Source organism: Macaca fascicularis, chromosome 6, assembly GCF_037993035.2.
Source record: "Macaca fascicularis isolate 582-1 chromosome 6, T2T-MFA8v1.1".
NCBI classification, from domain to species: Eukaryota; Metazoa; Chordata; class Mammalia; order Primates; family Cercopithecidae; genus Macaca; species Macaca fascicularis.
Window position 1 is genome coordinate 174,667,247 of NC_088380.1, and position 23,557 is coordinate 174,690,803.

Here is a 23,557-nt window from a genome sequence, read left to right on the forward strand (position 1 = left end):
ATCTCTCCTATTGGCATTTCCTTACCATCTCTAGGAACCCCCGAAATGTCTATGATTTCCATTTCATTCTCACTCCAACATCAAAACCTACCAATTCCATTCCCAAGGCCCTCAAAACCCCAAGTCTTAATAGGACACTGGATGACAATGAGATTAATTTGATAACATGAAGCTTTAGCAAATTTGAAGACATTCATTTCCTCTAGGCCCATAAAAGATATTACTAATGTAGTCCCAGGCACCATGATAGAGCTGGGGGAGAGAGCGAGATTGTTAGGCAGATAGCTAGAGCTTTGGTCTTCTCAAAATTGCATCCAATGGGAAAAACAGCACATTTAATTATTTGGTTATTACTGAAGGTGGGGCAATATGCTCATATCATCCCCTGGCACAGAAGAGACACCAAAATATGTGTTAAAAGAATGTGTGTGCCAGGCATGGTGGCTCACACCAGTAATCCCAGCATTTTGGGAGGCCGAGGCAGGTGGATCACTTGAGGTCAGGAGTTCAAGGCCAGCCTGGCAAACATGGCGAAACCCCATTTCTACTAAAAATTAGCTAGGCATGGTGGTGAGTGCCTGTAGTTCAATCTACTCAAGAGGCTGAGGCATGAGAATCACTTGAACCCGGGAGGCAGAGGTTGCAGTGAGCTGAGATTGCTCCAGTGCACTCAAGCCTGGGTGACAGAGGGAGACCCTGGCGAGGAACGAAGGAAGGAAGGAAGGAAGGAAGGAAGGAAGGAAGGAAGGAAGGAAGGAAGGGAGGGAGGGAGGGAGGGAGGGAGGGAGGGAGGGAGGGAGGGAGGGAGGGAAAGGGAAAGGGAAAGGGAAAGGAAGGGAGGGAGGGAGGGATGGAGGAAGGAAGGGAGGGAGGGTTGAAAATCAGGATCACTCCTCAACTGTTTAAAGAGCATTTGAAAAATGCCTCTTAGAGGATGTTACAGCCTGTCTTGCTTGCCAATGAAATTGTCCTAGTCTAGAAAATTCTGAGTCCATGCAAAAGCGTATGAGTTTCTATTATGTTATCATCAGAAGAAGATAGTTCCAAAATACCCTGCACATTCCCTTTTCTTTCCATTTATCAAGTTCTGTTAAAGTCATCTGTCTCTCATACTAAAGGACCAACTCCTCAAGGATGAGGACTATATTTTAGATATTACCATGTTCTTAATATCACGATCAGGCTCAGGCATACAATACATGCTTAATAAGTAGCTGTTGAATTTATGGAGTATTATTTCTGGGTCATTTTCTGGAAAGACTGCCCATAGAATGGCTTGTCAAAGAAACTGGAGTCTGGACCTGAAGGAGTCTAAGAGATGTTCCTCAGTGATCTTATTTCAGATTCCCTTGAATTGCTACATGGGAGAGTGGATTCTAATCAAGGTCAGCCATGAGCCACAAGCAAAAATAGAGACTGACAAAATTGGTAGAGGAAGACTTATGAAATTTTTCTTTATGGCTCAGGGCTATGTTTTCATGCAAGATAAGAGTTGTTGTCCCTCAGATAGGAGCACAAGTGAGCAGTTCAGCTCTGCCTCTCTGCCTTCTGTCCTCTTCATGCACCAATTCTCAAGACAACACTGTTATCTTGCCAGAAAATACAGCCCAAAGCATTACAGATGTCTGGTACAAGCGGAACCCATATTAATGGTTATTGCTTAAAGAAGAGGCATGCTCAGATCTCTTTACTGCACTCTAGGGAAATCGCAGTTTTTCCTTTCTTCCAGAGCAGACCAGAGACGTAAAAAGATCAATTGAGTTTGGCCTATCTCAGATAGAGGGGGCTTTTTTAGAGGTAATTTGAATGGTGGTCGTGACATGGCCTGAGACACATCCTCACAAATACAGATTTCTTAACACTTATTTTTTTTTTTATCAAGGTGCTTAGGGATGCTTAGACATAAATGTTTCATTTTGCTGTAGGAACAAATAAGTTAGTGATACTATGTGAAGAATCAATGAAGAATCTTTTTTAAAAAGGCATTTTTAGTGTCTGTTGACAATTGACTTATGGTTTAATTTAAATTAGCTGAGCTTTTCTTAGAATTTTATTTGTTTATTTATTTATTTTATTTATTTATTTATTTATTTATTTATTTATTTATTTATTTGTTAGAGACAGGGTCTCACCCTGTTGCCCAGGCTGGAGTGCAATGGCTTAACCATAGCTCACTGTAGCATTGACCTCCAGGGCTCAAGTGATCCTCCCACCTCAGCCTCCTGAGTAGCTGGGACTACAGGTGCATGCCACTATGTTAGCTAATTTTTCATTTTATTTTTATTTTTGTAGAGACAAAGTCTCGCTACATTGTCCAGGCTGTAGAAATTTTTTAATCCTTAGCCAATTTCTGACAGTGAATGAATCCTTTCTAGAGAAGAGAGATTTTTTTCTAAAACAAAGCATGATTTCTTTTCATGGTGCCATTAATTGAATTAAACTGAAAATGCATTAAATGACATTTAAACTAGCCCCAAAAGAGTTATTGTTTTTGCTCTGATAGAAAATGGCCAATTTAAAACACTTATCAAGCAATATATGCACACCATACAGTTGCATAAGGTTTACAACTTTGTCAGTGCCAACTTTAGCCAAGAGGAGTTATTTGCCTTTGATTCTTGCAAAAAAACAGAAGATCGCAAACTAATGCAGCACCATTCTGACCATGCCTTATGCTATAAGCTCTGGAAATAAGATAACACCCTTTGTCCCTGAAAAGCATTGCCATTTGTAATCATCCCAAGTTTCCAACTATAGAGATTGTCAACAGCAAAAGGAACTTTTAAATTGCTTGCCTTTGATGAAAATGAAAATATTATCCATGAAAAATCTCTAGGAAAACAAATTCAGGCCTGATTCCTGCTATGCAAACAGATATATACAGTATCACCCTGAATCAGCTTTTTCTCATCAGAAATGGAGCTACTGTACTTTATTATGATGTCAGAGATTGAACTTGGGTGAGAATGCACTTCTGATAATTAAGATCATATCGGGTTGGGAAACCCTAATTCGTAACAGAAGATAAAAAGTCTCCTGATGGTGTAGACTCAAAATGCCTGCAAATTGGGCCATATAATAGTTGTAGAATATTGGGATAGGTTTGAAATTCCTTATTGCTGAAATGTGCAGACAATACAAGAAGAGAGAGCACCCCAACCCCATAAACCCATTTAAAAAAAAACAAGAAGCATCTCTTGGAGCAGGCAGGTGGTGTATCATATGTTCCCCGGGTGGAGAATGAGCTTCTTGCCTTTAAAAGTAATTGATTTTATAGCGAAACGTGTCAAGAGCACTGGTTTTCAAAATGATTTCGTTCATGAGTGTTGGGAAATAATATATACTGCTAATTGCTTCAGAAATAGCTGGATTATTTAACTTTGGTTTTGATGGGAGTTGGAAGGAAGATCTGGAGCCCTTATGCCTTTTCCCTTATTACAGATTAATAGCTGTTTTGAAACTGTGTCTACTTCTGCTGTTTCCGAGATGGAATCTGCATCCCCTCACTTTCTTGTGTAGGGTACTAGCTACAGTGTTCTTAGCTCAAACTCTATGAGTGTTCTAAAGATAGCAGTGTGACATTTCTGTTTCAATAAAGCCCAAGTGGTAGGTGAGATATAAAACACCAGAGAAGAAAAAAGATATGTTTGCTGATTTCACCGAGGTCCATATTGAGCTGCCTAGGTGAACAGTTGTAAGTCGGGAGTCTGACTGCAGATGGAGGAGGGGGAGAGAGTGTTAACTTCTGCGGGGCATCATTTGTTGGCTGCTTAGCACCACGCCTCTTACTGCAATTCCATCATGAAGGTCTCAGTCCCATACAGACTAATGGTGAGTGGATGTAACGTGGGACCTGCGAAAGGAAAGGTGGTTGTTTCTTGTCCTGTGGCTTTTCTTCTCAGTTGTGTCTTCAACGAGCTAAAGTGAATGTACTGATTCACAGTCTGTATTTGCTCACAGTAGCGGTCTCGTTATTAATTCATCAGGGTCTTTTTCCATCTTACACACATGCGTATGTATGTTCATTGTATGTATATGTATGTTTGAATGAACAATGAAATAAACAGGCATAATTAGTAGGGTCGAATCATTGTCCATGGTCAACACTAATTGACCCTACCAATTATGCCTGTTTGTTTCATCTTTCATTCATTCAACCATACATATTAAATATAATAAACATACATACATATGTGTGTAAGACTGAAGGAGACCCTGTTGAATTAATAATGAGGTAGTGCATGTACCTTTTCCTCCAGGAAGCCTTCCCTCATCCACTAGGCCAAGAGTCAGCATTTTTTTTTTCCTGTGAAGATCTAGATAGAAAATATTTCAGGCTTCACTTTGTGAGCTGTACATGGTCTCTATCACGTACTCTTCTTTTTCACAATCCTTCAAAAATGTATGAAACATTCTTAGCTCGGGGGCTGAATGTGGTCCGTGACCATCATTTGCCAACCCCAAAACCAAACCAAGTGTCTCCTGTCTTCCCCACCAACCATAGCAGCCTACACATTGTGTTGAAAAGAGCTAAACTCTAGACTCCTGGAAAGAAGGTTCATATCTTTGCAGCCTCAGCCTAAGCAGTGGCAAGATTTCATTTTTCAAATATAAGGTGATCTCCACCTTCCAATTTTATATTCCACCTGAGAAAACAATGTCATGTGCAGAAACAATTCAGAACACAGTCAGTGTTCTTGACAGGCCCTTGACAACTTTGACTTTCTGGACAATAACCCCAAGTAAAGAAATTAGTTTCAGAAACTGCCCTGTAAGTTCTCAAAATGGCTTTTAGAAGGCATTTGCTCTATACTTAGTTAGACCTTCAGCTAGGTGTTTGTTTGTTCTTTGTTAACACATGACTTTTAAAAGTTTATTTAAAAAAAAAAAACAAGAACTTCAGAGATGAAGAGCAAAAATGGTAAGGGATGTGTGATGTTGTGAGTAGCAGTCCCAGAAACAACCCAAAGATTGACAGCGTGACCTCAAGGATGGAGACAAAATAAATCAAAAGGAAATACGCAGCTATATGACTGCATAGTACAATATGTTTTCTCTTAATAGGTTTTCAGTCATCAATTAAATGTTGAATTATGCTCATTATGCTCTCTTTAAAAATGCAGCCAAATTTAGCTTCCAATTTTGAATTATTATATCCACACAGCATGGTTAAAATAAAAATATCAAGTGCTTGAAGACAGTGAGATGGGTTTGTCTGGGAAGTTCATGCATTTAGACTAATTCATTTATGAACAAATTGTGAAAAAAGGCGCATTCATGACCCAGGACCAACTAGAGTGAGGAGCCAGGGATGGGATGGCCTGGGCTGACAATCACTTCCTACCTGAGGCAAGTTACTTACCCTTTCTAAACCTCAGCCTCCTGATCTGTATAATGGGTATCTCCTTCCACCCCAATATGGTCACTGTGATGATTAAATGCCATTACCTATGTAAAGTTCTTAAAACAAAAGCTGGCAGGTAGTAAAAGTTCTAACAAAAAGTTAGCAATTGTTATTATTATCATTATCATCAATATTGTTAATAAGTGTGAAAACGAATTTGACACACACAATGTGCTAAAGGAGATGACAGAAAAGTATAAATGTGAATATGGTGAAAACGTCTAGGATTACACCTTTTAGGAGGTAGTACTTGATCTGGAATCATCAAACCAATTTTAGAAATCAGGTTAAACTGGGACTGATTCTCCCAGAACACACATTACCCTGGACCTTTCTTTGGTTAGGCTGAGAAAGGCCGCTTTGTAGAAGAGTAAAACCTGCCCACATAATATTACATCAGATCCTATTATAAACTTTCAAATGTTTTGAATTTCCAGCACCGTATCGCATTAATTGTTTTATCCCTAAACTATCAGAGAAAGCAGCATCGTAACAGGGTGGAACAAATGCATTTAACTCAGAAAGCCAGACATCCCTCCTCCTAGAAGGGGAAAGATTCCAATTTCCTCTCCCAGCATTTTCTTTAAAATTGTTTTGGCTTCAGACCATACCTCATCTTATGGCCAAAACGTAACCTGGTAGGAGTGTAGACATCCCCATTTGTCGTCATCTTTAAAAGCAAGTACTTGAAAGGGTCTGTTTTCCCCTGGAAAACAAGTACCGATGTCAAGCCTAGCCACTGATGTAACACGATGAAAGCTGCTTCAGAGGAAGAAATTGGGACGAGGGAGTTTGGCTGGAGCAATGAGACATGTCGAGAGCCTTTGGGTATTAACCAGACTGGCAGTGTGATCCCTGGGAGGGAAGACAAAGATAGCACCCCGCCTGTCTGACTCAGGGCATGCCTATATCGCTCAAACCTTCCTGTCTTCCCACAAGGAAACTCGGCTCCAGCCCATTCAGGGCAGCCTTCCAGGGCCTGGCATGTGTGTGCTCAGCATCACGGGCAGCTAGCAGGGACCAGTGCGACGGAGGAGGCTTAGCTTAGTACGCGTTCGGCAGGACGGGTGTGCAGGCTGCACTGCCCTTGAGTCGTCCAGGTAGGCAGAATGATGGCTTTTATTGACTTTCTCTGAGACTAGAAGCAAAGAAAGGGGGTGGGAAACAAAACAGTAGGTGGCATTTTAGTTGTGCCCTCATGACTGCAAGCGGGAAAGGTCAGAACACCTCAGGGGACAAGGACAGAGCCAGGGCAAGAGTGTTCCCCAGAAAGCTAGACAGCAGTAGGACAAGGTACTGCTCTACAAACCGAGAGAGAAACGGAGGAGTGAAAAGAGCCGTTAGTGCAATGGAGTATCATGAATTATCTGTCAGTGCTGATGACACTCTTGTTAGGATTCTCACACTTCTCACATGTTGTCCTAGTCTACTTCCTGGGACAAGCTTTTGTGAGCCAAAGTTCCTATTGTGAGCCTAGGCAGTGCCATTTGTCTGCACATCCCTCTCCTTTCTGTGAGTTCCCAGCCCCATCATTTAGGAAACCCCTAGAAGCTGATGGACAGGACTGATGTGGGTCACAGGTGCCAAAGCTGTACAGACAGCTATGCTAATTACACCACACCTGTTTCGCCAGGTTAAGCTGTTGCTATTGGAAACTGTGATCTAATGAACCGTTACTGCAGCTCCCCTTCAGTCATGTAACAGACCTCGGACTTGGGGCTCAGTCCCTTGTGCAAAAGGATAATGAGAGTAATGAACGAGAGTGGTGGGTGGGAAAATAGCATCTGTACGTGGTTCCTGGAGGTGGTGAAGGAGAGAAGTTGGTTCTACCTGCAGGGGAAGAGAGTGGTCCAGGAAGGTACTCCAGGAGGATCTGAGAACTAAAAGATGAGAAAGCCTCTGCTAGTTGCTGGCATTCATGACACAGGGACTAGAACAGACCAAGTCATTTTAGATGTCTCCATAAATTGCCAGCACTGTATTTGGCATCCCCTCCATTCCTAAAGGTGCTTTTCCAATAAATCCATGGCAACATGCAGAGCTGTGCCATCGCATTAAACAAAACAGGTATGATTTTTTTCCATTTCCCCAGCTCATGTTCTGTATCTCTACCCAATATGTTGCCGAGCTGTGAGCACCCTTAGGCTTCTAGCTAAATAATTTTTAAACTTTTTCTTTCTTTTACCACTTTGCACTATTTGTTCCTAGAATGGACCCCTTCTACTATTGGAAATTTCCTAAGACAAACAAGTTTCTCTTCCTGGGTAGCAATTTCCATTCATGAAAAATCACCTTGTATGCAGTCAGGAAGTAGAGCAGATTGGGAAGCTCTGTAATTTGTTTCCCATCAACTAATAATCTTATTGTGATGAGTAATGTAGTCCTGTTAATGTCTCAACAAGGTTATGGATTGTGCTGAGTGTCAGTAGAGAAGCCGACAGCTTTGTGCAGTGAAACCATTCATTCTCCTTTTTACACAGTATAGTTTCTTAAACAGCTTGCAATAGATCACATGAGCTTTAGCAAACAATATTTAAATGAATGTAAATACACAAACGATTAACGATATGCCAATAGGACTTTTACTCAGAGGTTGATTCCGTTTTTGTGTTTTCCAGTGTGCTTTTTATTTTAAGGACAAGACAAATATTTTGGAAACAGATTTGCCAAGTTTTCAGGCTGCTGTGCTCCCTTTTTTGTTACAGAGTAGCCTCGATGTCTCTGCCTGAAACGGCTCCTGCCCTTAAGCAAGTCTTTCCTCCATCCGTCGAAGCAAGTCTGTCCTATTCTTAGCATTCAGCGTGACGTTTAATTTTATTGTTGTATTATATTTTTTAAGTTAACATACAGTAAAATTGGCTTCACTGTGTATAGTTCTGTAGATTTTAACACAAATATAGATTTCTGGAACTGTCACAACCGCAGGAACCCAAGACAGCCCTTTCACCTCAAAAATGTCCCATGTTCTCCTTTCGTAGTTACTTACACACCCCAACCCCATCTCGGTCTCTCCTAGTCACCAATCTGTCCTTGTCACTATAGTTTTGTCTTGTGAAGATGTCATATAAATGAAATTATACCTTTTGCAACTAATTTCTTTCATTCAGCATGGTACCTTTGCGATGTATCCAAGTGATTGTGTGTATCGATAGTCCATCCTTTTCTTTAATTAATTTCTTTAACAGACAAATAAAACTTGTGTGTATATATATATATGGTATACACCACGACGTTTTGTTATAAGTACATTGTGGAATGGCTAAATCAAGCTAATTAACATATTCATTACCTCACATACTTTTCAGTTCTTTGTAGTGAGAACATTTAAAATCTACTCGCTCAGCAATTTTCAACAACACAATACTTTGTTATTAACTCTAGTCATGCCTGCCTTTGCTGCATAGTACTCCATGAATTATACTTTGTACTACATGAATTACTATACTTTGTTTATTCATTTACTTGCTGTAGGACATCTGGTTGTTCTCAGTTTTTATTGATGAGAAATAAAGCCACTACAAATTTTCATGTGCAGATTTTGGGTTGAACATTAAGTTTGCATTTCTCTAGGGTAAATACCTAGACTTGGGATTATTAGGGCGTATGGTAAGTGTAATATCATGGGAAACTGGCAGACTGTTTTCCAGAGGGGTTATCTCATTTTGCATCCCCACCAACAATGTGTGAGAGTTCCCATCATGGCAATGTGTTTAGCTTTCATGAAAAGTAAAACGTGTATTTCTAGCATGATACATATTTTATCATGAGCTGCTTCTGGTTAATTCTATAAGTCTTCTATAAGTCATTTTTTTAATTCCCTAATGAAAGCCCTTACATTTTCTGTTGGTTAACGGAAAAAAAAAAAAAAGCAAAGTTCGCCTGCCTGCTTTTTCCAATTCTGTTTGTGGTTTCTCCTTCCAGTCAGACTGCATGTGTTTTCATTAGAAAAATGCTGAGCAATGAGTATTTGTTTCATCCATGGAACTGGCATGATGGTGCTCAGAGTGTTCAAAGACACACAGAGAGGTGAGGACTGGATGATTGGAGGAAACCCAGGAGGTGACATATCTTCCTATCCTCCTCTTTCACTTTTCCTTCATAAATCTAGACATCTTGCTCCATTTCATACGTGTAAAGAGTACCCTGAAAGTCACGTGTCTCTACTGCTCTCCATCATAGTCTCCACTCAGCAACTCAGAACCCAGTGCAGGAATTCTGACTCTGAAACTTGCAGAGAAAGCAATACAGCACATGTATTCCGTGTGCTTAATTGAAGACTCCAATTTGCCGTGCTCTATTATCTAGAATTAAACACAAAAGACAGTTGATAAATACCACATTCAGTTGAAAACACAAATGAATCAAAATGTTACAATTCCTCTCCATAGGTAATAATTAACATTCTTGTGAATTGCTCTGTGTGCCATGATGCATCCTTTAAATGGTGTGTTAGCAAAAAACCTGTACATCCCACACCTGGGATGTGCATATGTGTAGACCCAACAGAATAGTGACTTAGCCTTGGGAGATAAGGCTGGGGTGAGGAGAGGGGAAAGGCGTTGATGTAGAGTTTAACAATATGCATCTGTGAAACATTGTCAAAGCAGTGTGTCATAATGGCCTCTATAAAGTTTTATACATGAGCTGAAACATGAAAACAACATACATGGAAAAGTAAAGTATTTTAGTGGTTAAAAACCACAAGGGAACAAAAGAGTTAAGGTGAAGTATTTGTGTCTTATCCAACAGGTCAGCACAGGACATGTCTCTTTCTTTACCTTCCTCAAGGCCAGGAACTCTATATCTCCAAAAGCCCTCTGACCCAGGGTAGGTGCCCAGTCATTAATTGCTGAATGAAGGAACATGTGAACAAATGAAGACATGAATAAAGGAATGAATGAACGAACAAATCAATGATTAAGAATTGAGGCCAAGGTAGGTGGATCATGAGGTCAGGAGACCCAGACCATCCTGGCTAACATGGTGAAACCCCGTCTCTACTGAAAATACAAAAATTAGCCCGGTGTGGTGGCATGCACCTGTAGTCCCAGCTACTCGGGAGGCTGAGACAGGAGAATTGCTTGAACCTGGGAGGCGGAGGTTGCAGTGAGCTGAGATTGTGCCACTGCACTCCAGCCTGGGTGACAGAGCAAGACAGCAAGACTCTGTCTCAAAAAAACAAGAATTGTTTGTCATAAGTGAGCTTGGCTAATGTGTCACTGTTCTTGTGTAAGGAATTTAATTGGACAGAAGGCAAAAGGAATCTTGTGGAGAAAACTGTCACTTCTTTGGATTTCTCTCAGAGAATATAAAAGACTTTCTCAAGTAACTCCCTGCATATGGCTTTTCTAGGTTCTATACAACAGCAGTCCTCAACCTTTTTGGCACCGGGAACCAGTTTCATGGAAGACAAATTTTCCACAGAAGAGGGGGATGGTTTCAGGATGAAACTGTTCCACTTCAGATCATCAGACATGAGTTAGATCCTCATAAGGAGCACGCAACCTAGAACGTTCATGTGTGTAGTTCACAGTAGGGTTCACACTCCTATGAGAATCTAATGCTGCCACTGATGTGACATGAGGCGGAGCTCAGGCGGTAATGCTTGCTCACCCTCTGCTCACCTCCTACTATGCTGCCCGGTTCCTGTACTGGCCTGTGGCCCAGGGGCTGGGGACCCCTGTGATACAAAAAAAAAAAAAAAAAAAAAAATCCGTTGAATGGAAACTCTATCCAAGTTCTATTTCACCATGTATAAATCAGAGAAGCTTATAACAATTTAGTGGGCTAAAAATTAACAAACAAAGTCTTTCAATATATAATGTGTTGATGTTAGCTCCAGTGTCAGCCCTAGAACGCAGCAACCATAAAACATCATACTTGTCAGCGTAGGTTGAGGAAGCCATTGGATTTCGTCTGATCCAACCCAAAAAGCCTTCCTGAAAGAAGCAGAATTCCAAATATCTTGTTTTTGATTTGCAAACTCTTAGCAAGTCATCCTCTTTCTGTGCCACGCTGAGTTCCTTTCTGTATCACCAACTACGCAGATGAATCAGGATTCACCCCACCCTGTTGAGTCAGAAGCCTTTAGCAAAGATTCTTTAACACAGCAGATTTGTGATGAAAAGTGAACGTTTTCAGGTGGCAGAAAGAGCCACAGGAGATCCTGTTAGTCAGAGTTTGGAAGTGAAATGTGACTATTCCCACTTGGGGTGTGTGGGAGGCCTCTGCTCCCATTAGTTCCATGGGGATTTCTGCTGGTAAGGCATTTGTTGTCGTGTTTGGATTGCTGTAGGAAGAGAAAAAATTACTACAGTTTGCATGAGATAGAGCTGTGTTTTGGCAAGGAAGCTCATGATAATTTTTCTTCTTGAACTTTGATTAAGTTCAAGCTTTTGAGATTTGTCTCAAATGATACCACGGTATACTTGGACATACTTTCATTTCTGATGGAATTTGGAATATTTCTCCAATTTCTTTGTTCTTGCCATATTTGTCAATAATTAATTAATTAATTCAGTCATTCATTCAACAACCATCTATTGTGTCTACCAAGTACTCCAAGAGTCAGGGATTCAACAGAGAATAAAATAGCATCTTTGCCTTCAAGGTACTTACTTTCTGCTGCAGAAAGACAAATGAGTTTTTTAAAAATGGGTGCCAATATGTGCTTTAGAGAAAAAGAAAGCAATGGAAGGAGGATAAGATGACTGATGCTGTCTTGGAAGGCAGGTCTTAAAAGATGACATTTGAGCTGAGACCTGCAGACATGGAAGGTGTGAGCTACTCAATTATCTGTATCTCCAGGCCAAGGGTACAGCAAATGCAAAGAGCCTCAAACAGAAGCCTGCTCAGCCAGTTCCAAATCAGGCAGAGGCCAGTGAGGATCCAGATCAGTGTCTTTCTTATTTCTTGCAATATTTTCTTCAAGGACTAGACTTAAATCTGCAGGAAAGAGACGAACCTAGGCTGATATTCTGGGCAATTCCTATACACCACACAAGTCCCAGATTTAAAATGCCTTTGTTCTTGCTTTTCCCTCTGCCTGAAACATTGTTCCCCCAGACACTGGAATGGCTCTCTCTCTATTTCCTTCAGGTCTCTGATCAAATATCATCTTATCGAGAAGCCTTTCCAGACTACACTATTAAAGTGTCAGATAGGCAGTGTTAGAAATGGAAATTATTTTCTCCGCCAAATCTGATTATTTCACGTGAGAGATGACTCCCTCTCTACATTATGGGATTAAGAATGATCCCATTTGAGATGATAAATACTAGAATGTTTCAGTAACCCAAGAAGCCCTGAGAAACAAATTGCTAATTCATGACTTAAACCATCTAAATGTGATGAACAACTCAGGACGTCAGTGAATTGTTCAACAGTGGATTGCAATGATAGAGCAACCTGCATATCTCATAAATGAGCCGAAGAAACTTGAAAACCTTGATTTTATTATAAGGTTTTTCATGCAAAATGGGGGCTGATGCTTACCAGGACTACCAGAACTCAAGGAAACACAGGTCTTCCTTGTGCTAATTAATAGAAGAACAAGAGAATTTATCAAAGGAAAAAAGCTACTATAAGGCACTTCACATTGTCCACCATTGGATAGTTTTATTTCAGTGTATTTAAACTGCAAATGTGAAAAATAAGTGCACTGATTGTTTTGATATCCTGTAAGGCCTGGAGTTATTATAACTCAGTAGGAAAAAGGTCCCTTATTCTTAAAGGTGCTATTTACCTTAAAAGTATCTGGCAACAGAAAGTTTTTCAAGTCATTGAAATAATAATCTTGGCTGTGTGTAGTGACTCAAACCTGTATTCCCAGTACTCTGGGAGGCCAAGGTGGGAGGACTGCTTGGGGTCAGGAGTTCAAGACCAGCCTGGGCAACATAACAAAATCCCATCTCTACCAATAAAAAGAAAAAATTAGCCAGGCATAGTAGTGTGGGCCTGTAGTCCCAGCTACTTGGAAGACTTAGACAGGAAGATTGCTTGAGCCCAGGAATTCGAGGTTACAGTGAGCCATGATTGTACCACTGCACTCCAGCCTGAGAGCAAGACCCTGCCTCTTAAAAACAACACACACAAAAATCTAAATCACAGGGTCTATGTCACTCCTGTCTCCACCACCTCAAAAAATAGGCTAGGCACAGTGGCTCACACCTATAATCCCAGCACTTTGGGAGGTCAAGGCAAAAGGATCACCTGAGGTCAGGAGTTTGAGACCAGCCTGGCCAACATGGGGAAACCCCATCTCTACTAAAAATACAAAAATTAGCCAGATGTGGTGGCACATACCTGTAGTCTCAGCTACTTAGGAGGCTGAGGCAGGAGAATCGCTTGAACCTGGGAAGCAGAGGTTGCAGTGAGCCGAGATGGTGCCACTGCACTCCAGCCTGGGTGACAGAGTGAGACTCCCATCTCAAAAACAAATAAATAAATAATTAGCCTATTCTGGGGAAAATAAATGCTGACATTTCCTGATGGCCTCCTATTTGTAATGCATTTTCTGAGCACTTTAAACATAGTATCTCATGTAACTCTCTTTACCAAGTAGGAACTGTTCTTAACCACCTTTTACAGATGAGGATACAGAGGTTAAGTACCTCAAAACTTTGGTTGTCTAACTTCAGAAGTCCTCCAGGCAAAACTGGAGAAATCAATGTTTTCAAGACTGAAAAGGCCCTGGAAATGGCACCCTGAACCCTTGCTAGAAAGAAACCTTTTTTCCAGTGGAGCACCGTGGGACCCAGTGATCCTAACGGCAATGCCTCTTCCTCCCACTGCAAAACTGAGGGCTGAGCACACACTGGCCTCCCAGTGGTCCCGGTTTTTTCTAAAAGTTAGTGGCATCCTGGGGATCTTGAAGGTGGGGATGAGGGGTTTCTCCTCTTGGCCTGCTCAGCAGCGGAGCACTTCTACTCATCATTCATGCAGCATCATAAGAAGGGTATTGAGCACTGTGGGAGGTCTGCTTTATTTTAATTGGGAGGTAAAGACAACTCCAAGACAACTTTGAAAGAAACCAGTAAACAATTATGAGCAAAATCCAGAGAGCGCTCTCTCTGACAGCACTTGAGCCATGTAATCTTAGGCAGTGGATGTTTCTTCAGATATTTGATTGTCTTGAGTAATTACTTGTCTGGGTGCATGCATGTGTATGTGTGTACATTCTAAAGGCAAAAAGGGGGTTCTGAAAATATCTCCAGCGATATGTCTTTACATCCCATGACATCAACTGTCACTTGACATGACACCAGATGCAGTTCAAGGTCTGACATTCAGCTGGCTTCTGTTTATATAGTATGGAGAAACTTTTGTTCCCTTGCCCTATAAGGCATGTACCAGGAGAGATTTTGGGAAAAGGTCACCCAGATAGTAAATAATTCTGCTGAGCTTTGAAGTGAAAATGCTCCAGGAACCTTTATCCCATCCTTGCCATTTAACTGGTGTGCTTCGGCCACTCTTGGTATTAATGAATGGTGTAGATCAGAGTTTGTTTCCATTATTCTGTTCATCAGAGGCGCAATCTCAAATCAAAATTATATTTTATCTTTGTTTTGATCCTCTTTCTGTGTTTGGGGAAAAGCACTGTAAACATCTCAAAGAGAGAGAAAAAGAAAGAATGAAATAAACCCCAAGGAAAATCTAGTTAAAGACCTAAAGAATGGCATCTTGGTGGAAGAGAATTCCACCGTGAGGTTTGGCTTTTTTTAAAAAAAAAAAAAATAGCCTGGTCTTTGAAAAACATATTATCTTTCATGGGTAGGGAAATATCCAAATTTTGCCCAGCCTATTTTACAATAAGACCTTGAAAAGCTATGTGATGAGCTGGAATGAGAGGAGTTTAAATTTTTGATGCAATTCTCTGCCTGGGAAAGTGATAATGCTGCTCACATAACAGAAAGAGTATTTTCTGCTACAGCACAACAATCAACATAACGTCTGGGCATATTAATAATTTCACTCCTAAACTTCTCGACAGGGAGTGCATGGGTCTTAATAGTATTGTCAAGATCCTTAGGGCAATTGAAAAACCCAAAATCATTACTTTCTACTGATAGGCTTTCCTCTCCCAGAGGATGCCAAAATACCTAGGGTAATGTAGATTTATTGAAATGCTCAAATAGGCATTGCTCAGACGTAACTGTGTAATAAAATCTTCTCTTTAGAAGGGTTCTTCTCAAGTATTTCAAGTGGTCTTTTTTATTTTGTCTTTGTCACTTGGAAAGTAGCTAACGGAGTTGACATTGATCTCAAGTAATACTTTCCTGATGATTTAGGAAGGCAAAGAATGAGTATAGGGGCAATAGTCAAATGATGTGGCACCTACGATTAAAATCCCTTTCTGACCCTCATGTGTAAGAACGTGCCCTACTGGGGTGGGATGGTCCCAAATTCACAATAACTATTAAGCTCTTAACCCAAGGGCAGCTACTGACTTGGTACCCAGTTCAAGAGTCCTCTTCTCCTTTCTCCTTTCCCCTCCCACAAATGTCCCTGCCTGTGCCTGGCTAGGTGATTACAGCCATGCCTGGACCACTAGAACAAATTCCAGGCTTTCCCTCAGACATTCACATGTGCAACTGGCTCTCAAATGCCATCACCTAACAATCTTCATCTGAAAAATATGAACAGCAGCAGGGTCTCAGCCAAAAAAAAAAAAAAAAAAAAAAAAGGCCTGCAGGGGACATGCTTCAGGATGCCAGGGGAAGATCTTTATAAGTGCTAGGCAGTGTGCCCCGTTTGAGATTGAACTTTGACTGGCTCTGATGGAGCTCTGCAACAGACAGATGTCGTGGTTATAATAAACAGAGGGAATTGCCATTTCCATGAAATGTCCAGGATTGGCAAATCCGTGGGAACAGAGAGTAGACTGACATTTGCCAGAGGCTATGGGAGGGAGGAAGGGACTGGGCCGTGACTGCTGAATGGTATGGTATATCCTTTGAGGGTGATAAAAATGTTTTAAAATTAGATAATGGTGATGGTTGCCTATCTTGTTGAATATACTAAAGAAACACTGAAATGTGTATTTTTAAAAGCTGGATTGTATGATATCTCAGTAAAACTGTTATTTTACAAAAGCAGAAGAGGTGATCAGGCAGCAAGTGCCAGGAAAAACAACCAAAAAACAATCAAAGATGGAGGAGTTTGAAGTCACCTTCCCTCTGTGTCTAGCCATCTCCCTGTTAAAGGAGCCTTAGAGGTAACAGGAATGAGGGAATTAAGTGGGAGGGCATCATTGATTCCAGCAATCAACTAGAATGTACAAGGGATAGAGGCAGAAATCTACTCTGATCCCTGTCCTCTGAGACTCTGGATATAACCCCCAGGGACATGATTTGTCCATTCATTCATTCATTCATTCATCACCAGTAGTTTTATACCAGGCACTGTAGCCTTATGCTGGGATATACAGACGAGTGAGACAGACTATTTTTAATGGAGGAGCTCATGATCTCGTGGAGAGCACAGGATAGTCCAAAAATAATATAAAACCATGTGCTCAGCATTTCAAAAGAAATGTAAGCAGTGCGCAAAGCAAGCACCCAGGGGGGCACAGATATATTACAGTTAAATACAAAATCTAAGGAGAGAGAATTATATTACTTAACCTCCCTGCACCTTGGTCTCCTCATCTTTAAAGTGGAGAGCAATATCTACTTTAAAGTGCTTTAAAGGTTACTGTAAGTTTTAAATAAGATGAAATATGTAGAGTGCTTATCACATAGTTGGTGCTTATTAAATGGGAGCTATTGGACTTAGGTGATCTAAGACGTCCCTGCAGACCCTAGTCCTTTATGAAGGTAGCAGAGCTGAGGAAAACTTTGGATTCTGAGCCTGCAAATGATTGCTCCTTGTGACTGTAATTCCCATGTTCCGCTATGCAGTGTTGATCTGTGTGTCATTGCGAATACATTTGGAATGTTTTTCTCTGAGGTCATATATTTTGTGTAAGAAAGAGAGCTATAAATCATTCCTTACAGGCAAGCACAGCCCTTTCTTTCTCTGCTCTCTGTTCAGGCTGAGTAGGATGCTTCCTTCAAGGACAGCCCCCTGATACAGGACCGTGTAACCTAGGCCAGAGGCACTGGCTGGAGCTGGAGCCAGGCACTAGGGAGATGAGGAGGAGGCTAGACTTTGACTCACTCCTTCATCCCCCTTCTTGTCTCTCCTCCACTCTGAAATGTGGAAAAGCTGCAGCTGCAGCTTGTGATAGTAGTGACCAGATCCAAGAAAGACTACGGACAAGTCACCTGCCCCCTGAAGCCAGCAATACCGTATGTGTGTCAGTAACAAAAAATGCAAATCCATTCTTTAGGAGATAAGTCATTCTGTAGGTGTTAAGACAGAAGGAGGAAGCAAGCTCAATGTCCAAAGTGCCCAATACCTAGAGACAAATAAGGAAATCTCTTTAAATATGAGAGGAGGCTGGATTTGGACCTATTCCCTCCACCCCCGGGCTGTTGGCAAAGTACCTCTGGTCAGAGCAGGACAGGACAAGCTGGGATGGAGTGTGCCCTTGGTTCTACCCCTGACAGGCCTAATTGCCACTCGTTCCTCATGCCGCCCCTCACGCCGCTGGTTAGGGGAGACAGGGATGAGGCACAGTGGAGGAAGTTTGGGGATGGCCTTTGGGAAGGCATAGAAAAGAGATTGCACTGCAGTGTGGCTGTTCTGGCCTATTTCTCCTGATTCAAGCAGCATCCGTGAGGTGGTGCAGAGCTTTGAGGTGGGCGATTCCCTCCAGCTTCTCACAAGACTGGATTCTGCCATTTAAGCAAATGTGTAAAGAAATGAGTCAAGTCTGTTTTCCTCTGTATTTGCTAGGCATGTATGAGCAAGGTCAGGGGACCTGTTTCCTCCCTGTGTGCCTGTGTTCTGGCTTTGGGTTCCTTTACATATGGCTGGGAGGGGAAGAGACCCTGGGATCATGTACCAGCTCTACCACTTACTGAGCTATATGACATTTGGTGCATTACTTAACCCCTCTGAACCTGACTTACTGGATCTGTGAAATGGGCATGATAAATGACCTGTACCCTAGGAGTAAGTGGGAATATATTGAAATGATTTACGTACAACACTTAGCACAGTACCCGACACACAAGGAGAACTTAACTCATGGCAGCCATGGTCAATATTATCATTTTGTTACCATCAGCATCAACTGTTTTGTTTATGGAAATGGAGCATTTCTGAATCCCAAGTTTTATTTGTGTGGGCTCTTAGAGAGACACTCTTGAGACTGTCTGTTAATAGCTCCTGGCCATGTCACTTAGTCACTCTGCCCTCCTGCCGACCGAATTTGAAGATGGAGAGGTCAGAGGTTGATGATTTTGCAGCCACATGTTCATTGAATATCCCCCTCCAAGAGCTGCCATTTCAAAGAACTTGGAAAAGTAGGGCCCACTGTGCCCTAGGAAGTACTTATCATTTTCCTCAGAGTCATAGTTGCTATAGCTGCCATTATTATTATCAGAATGATTAATTACATCAAATAATCATAATAATATGTATTAATAGCTTGCTAGGTACCAAGAATTGTGCTAGGCTCCTTAAAAATATATTTCCATTCGATTCTCCTAACAATCATGTATGAGAAGTAAAATTACTGTATCCATTTTACAAGTGAATAAACAGACTCAGAAAGAAAAATATATCACTTTCCAGTGGCCACACATCTGGTCAGTGGCCAAGTAGAGATTCAAAGCTAATCACTAGCCTGAACATCTGCAATAGACTCTGTCCTCCTTAGATCTAACCAGACACTGTTATTCTTGAAATTCCTCACCCCCAATTCCCTCTGGCCAATTCAAGGTCAAATTTGAACAGGATGTCCTGGTGCCAGTTATCATCAACCAGAGATTCCCAAGTTTCTGCCAACACCATCTCCTCTTTTAGAATCTTTAAATTGCTATCAAGATGTAACTTGCCCCAAGAGGTGGTTCAGGAGAGGAAGGCAAAGAGTTTGTGGTTAATTGGTCATCTGAGGGTCTGAGGGAGTTGAAAATGTTAAAGACCACCCATTGGCACGCCATTCCCAGGAATGAGTGATTTATTAGCAGCTAGGCAGGCCCTTACTTTATTTTTTTTCTTTCACATATTTTATCATCATTTCTAATCACCAGGAAAAATTGGTGAAGACTATGGCGCAAGACAAGTCTGGTTTAATTTGTCTCTGCTTTCCCACCCCATCTATTTGTCGACCCTTGGCTAGAGCAGACACGTCCTCCAGCTGTTTATTTAGGCAGAGTGCAACAACAATAGTCGATTATTAACAATTTCTTCCTTAGAGCCCCGGAAATTCTCCCTTTATATGTTGTTTAAAACGTGGACATTGATTGTTTCCCCATGATGTATGAGCAACTCTAATGGAGTCAACACAAAAGTTGATATGCCAAGGTTTTTCACTTCCCACATCTGACTTCATTGGAATTGGTATTGTGACTCAACAAAGAAGCACTGCTTCATTTTTCTCAAGTTTCACTGCCAACCAGTAGGCATTTAGGAAGGACAGACTATGTGATTGTCATCCCTCTCAAAATCAACTGGCGGCAACTGTCCCACAGAAAATCTAAAAGCAGAGAAGCACAGACAATTCTTTAGCAGGACAAACAGCAGTGCTCATTCAAGCCCTTGATTTTTAAACACACAGGAAACACCTTCTCTATAAATTCACTTGTCTTTTCCAGGAGCCTTACCTAGACCTCCCCTGGTTTTTAGTAAAGAGCCAACAAGACAATTCCTTCTTCCTAGGACTAAAAGCCATGCAGCACCTAAAAATAAATTCCAGGTTCTGGACTGAAGGTACCTCAGGTGCAGTATCAGGTCAGCAGTAATATATTAATGACAGTTGCCTTTTGTCTACTAATAGCATACTGATTAGGTTGATACTGTGTAAGAATTTACATTACATAGTTTCTTATCTTTAAATTGCATTACTATGTGATTTCATATTTATGTAATAGAAGAGCTCTTAATAATATGCACATTAATTGAACCCAATAAATGTATGGAACTTACAGTGGACATGAGGCTTCCTTCATCCAGCTGAGTTATTCATCTCCCATCAGAGTAGGTTGAAGATATCAGTTGCTTTACAGAAGAGCTTTTCTTGTATTTTGACTTTTCGGAAAGCAAGAAGGCATGTTGTCAGCCATTGTTTGCATTTTTGAAACAGAAAAACCTTCCCACCCAGCAAGTGTGTTGGATGACTGTAGTGAAAAGTGAGAAATACAAAAAGTTGCTTGTGATCATTTGTTGTAACAGAGGTGTTTCATACTAGAGGTACGTTACTTACACCGAATGCCAGGGCACCTGAGTGAAACTAGGAGTCAAAAACATACTATTAGGTGTCAGTAAATGTAAATGCATACAGCCAGCTAGGTTAAGAGAACAGGGATCGCTGGGGTTGATGGCAAATCAGATAAGCCACCCCACCCTTCACAGCATTCAGCTCTATCCAGTTGTTTTGAGAGGATACAGACTCCTTATTTGGGGTTTGGTTTTGCTTTCAAGAGAAGTCAGAAATCTGGAACACTATGCAAAATCTCAGCTTTGAATTTTTGATAATATTCTGCTTGAGGGCTGTCAGTCTGTGACATCTGCCCTAGATAGATGAAATTTGGATTTAATTTTCCTACTCAAATCTGGGCTCCCTGAGAGCTGCGGTTATGTCTTATCCATCCTTTCATCCCTGAAAGAACCTGTCACTGTTCTCTGCACTTGGTTTTCAAGGACTTGCCAGCCATCAGGCAGCATGCTTAGCACTTTACATTCATCCTTCCTCTCTAACTTTCACAACAACCTTAGCGGGTAGTTACTGCTGTTTTCACCAGTTGGCAGATGAGTAAGCTGAGAATGAAAGAAATGAGGTAGCATGCCCAGGTTCACACAACTAGAAAGTGGCAGACTCAATTCTTGAACCCAGTTCTGTAGATTTTGTCTCCTAACCTCTAACTAAATGCCCCTTCTAGATGTTCCCACATTCCTCTGTATATATCCCAGGGGTCACATTTACCACTCTGTATTGTAATTGTCTTTTCCTTCTGCCTCCTGCACCTCGTTGGAAAATATGACTTCAGGATAGATAGATAAATGAGCAAATATAATCAATGCCGTGGTGAAAATGAGCAACAGTTAGGAGGAGAATGTCTTCCAATACTGAGAATGCTGGATAATTTTTGTTTTTGTTGCTGTCAATAATTTGATTTATTTGCAATGAAATATCATGTTGCTTTATAGGAGGGCTGGGTGAGTGGAGAATTAAGTATTCTTCCATCTTCCCTTACTCTTCCTTCTCCATTTCCCCAAGGAAGCTCTATGCCTTCTCATTAGGATAAATGAAAAGAGAACTTGACGTCTCTTCTAGTTAACTGGAAAATTCCCAATTCATTTTATTTGGAACACAACACATAGCACCCAGGTCGGAGCTTCTCTTCCCCCTGGGAAGAGAAGCACACAAGCAACCGCAGGAATTCTGCCCACGCACAACACAGATGGACCTCACGAGGGCCACACAAGCTGGAGTAGACAAGGAGAACTTAGCTCAGAGTGAATCAACAGGAAGCAGGAGGGTCTGGTATCTCATTTAGGGAATTAAATCCTTCACATGGCCTCTTTGTGCTTTAGAAGAGTGTGTGGTCTGGAGAAGGGAGTGTCAGGGGCAAGGACAGAGGGAGATGGAAAGTTAGGACTTAGGGCTGGGGAGGGCAGGTTCTCACTTGTGCACTGACCCACTCCATCTTCCTGAAGCAAGTCTCGTAATTACCTAACTAATGGCGAATAATGACACCACTTGGATGGGAGTTGAGAGAGGGGGAAAGAAAGGCATGAGAATTCATTAACCGTGTGTGCGAAGGGCTTGGATAGCATCCCTGAAGGATCATTATTACATCATTTCACCCCCACTTTCCCACCTCTTTCCACTAATATGAGACAGACAAATGCTAAATAACTATGTAATAATACATTACTAGACAGACAACAATGCCAGGAAATATAATAGCCTGCTACAGCTATGAAACTCCCCCAAAGATATATTTAAAATGTCACTGATGCATAATGTAAAATAGGAATTACAGGTTCATTTGGAGGACACGATTTAAAATCTATACAACTGTACAGTGGTATTTCCCACTGGGTTTTTGTTGTCACTGTCCTTTTCTAAACATCACAAAGAAAAAAAAAAAAAAACACCCAAGTAATTTCAGCCTAGAGATGCAAACTTCAAGGAACCTGTTTCCTCCGTATGTTTCCTTTTGTTTTTGTTGGTCAGGATGCTCTCCAAACCTAGTATCTTCTTGACATGTTGTCTTTTCTTCAGAATGTTTCTGCAGCCGGCACAGGAACCCCAGAATGTAGATTACACCTTTTGGAGATGTAGCCCGGCCACATAAGGAGACAAGTAGTTGAAATTTGTGTCAAATTGCTTGTTTAAATGACTTGAGCCAACTTCTTAAAGCCAGGACAGCAGGGGCTGAGGATTTTTAAAGTTGGCAGGGGCCAAAAATGACAAGGCTCAGCAGTCACCTGGTGAGCTGCCAGCCCTGACTGGAAGCTTCAAAAAATAAACTTTCTCAAAGGACACAAATTAAAAGTCATGTTTCAGCATCCATTAAAACGAAATTATAGGCTTCATCGCATAGCGAACTACTTTCATTTTCATTATGCTTAAAATATTTCATTTTGTAGATTGAGAATCGGTTGCTAGGAAAACCTTGTGTGGAGTTGTCAGAGACAGCGATATCTACAAGCGGGTAGATATCGCTTTTCCAAGGGAAAGCTCTCCTTTGTTTTTCCTGCAAAGATAGAGGATTTTGTTATTTAAAAAAACGCAGGATGCCATTTGGAGTCAGGGTCATGGCTTGAAAACATCTGCCATGACCTTCTCCAGAGACTGAGTCCTCGGGGTTCATCTCTCGGAGGAGAGAAGTTAGCAGCCTGCTGAGCTGAGCGGGCTCACAGGTGTGTTTTGTTCACTCTCATTTAAAAAGATAGATAGATAGATAGATAGATAGATAGATAGATAGATAGATAGATAGATAGATAGATAGATAGATAGAGATAGAGAGATGTTTATATGTATATGTGTATATTATACATATACACACATATACACACAAATATGTGTGTACACAC

The 23,557-nt window shown here is 41.2% G+C and overlaps 1 protein-coding gene across 15 annotated transcripts in view; it reads left to right on the forward strand.

Moving 5' to 3' along the window:
- TENM2 (teneurin transmembrane protein 2) overlaps positions 1-23,557 on the forward strand; it is a 1,286,794-nt gene that overhangs the window by 948,444 nt on the left and 314,793 nt on the right. Inside the window, exon 1 of one of the 15 annotated variants that reach the window (XM_073994709.1) lies at positions 6,451-6,504. The exons of the other annotated variants lie outside the window; for them this stretch is intronic. The gene's annotated coding sequence lies outside the window, so the exon portion shown is untranslated. Of the gene's footprint in view, positions 1-6,450; positions 6,505-23,557 lie in introns of those variants that run through there. 15 annotated transcript variants of the gene reach the window in all.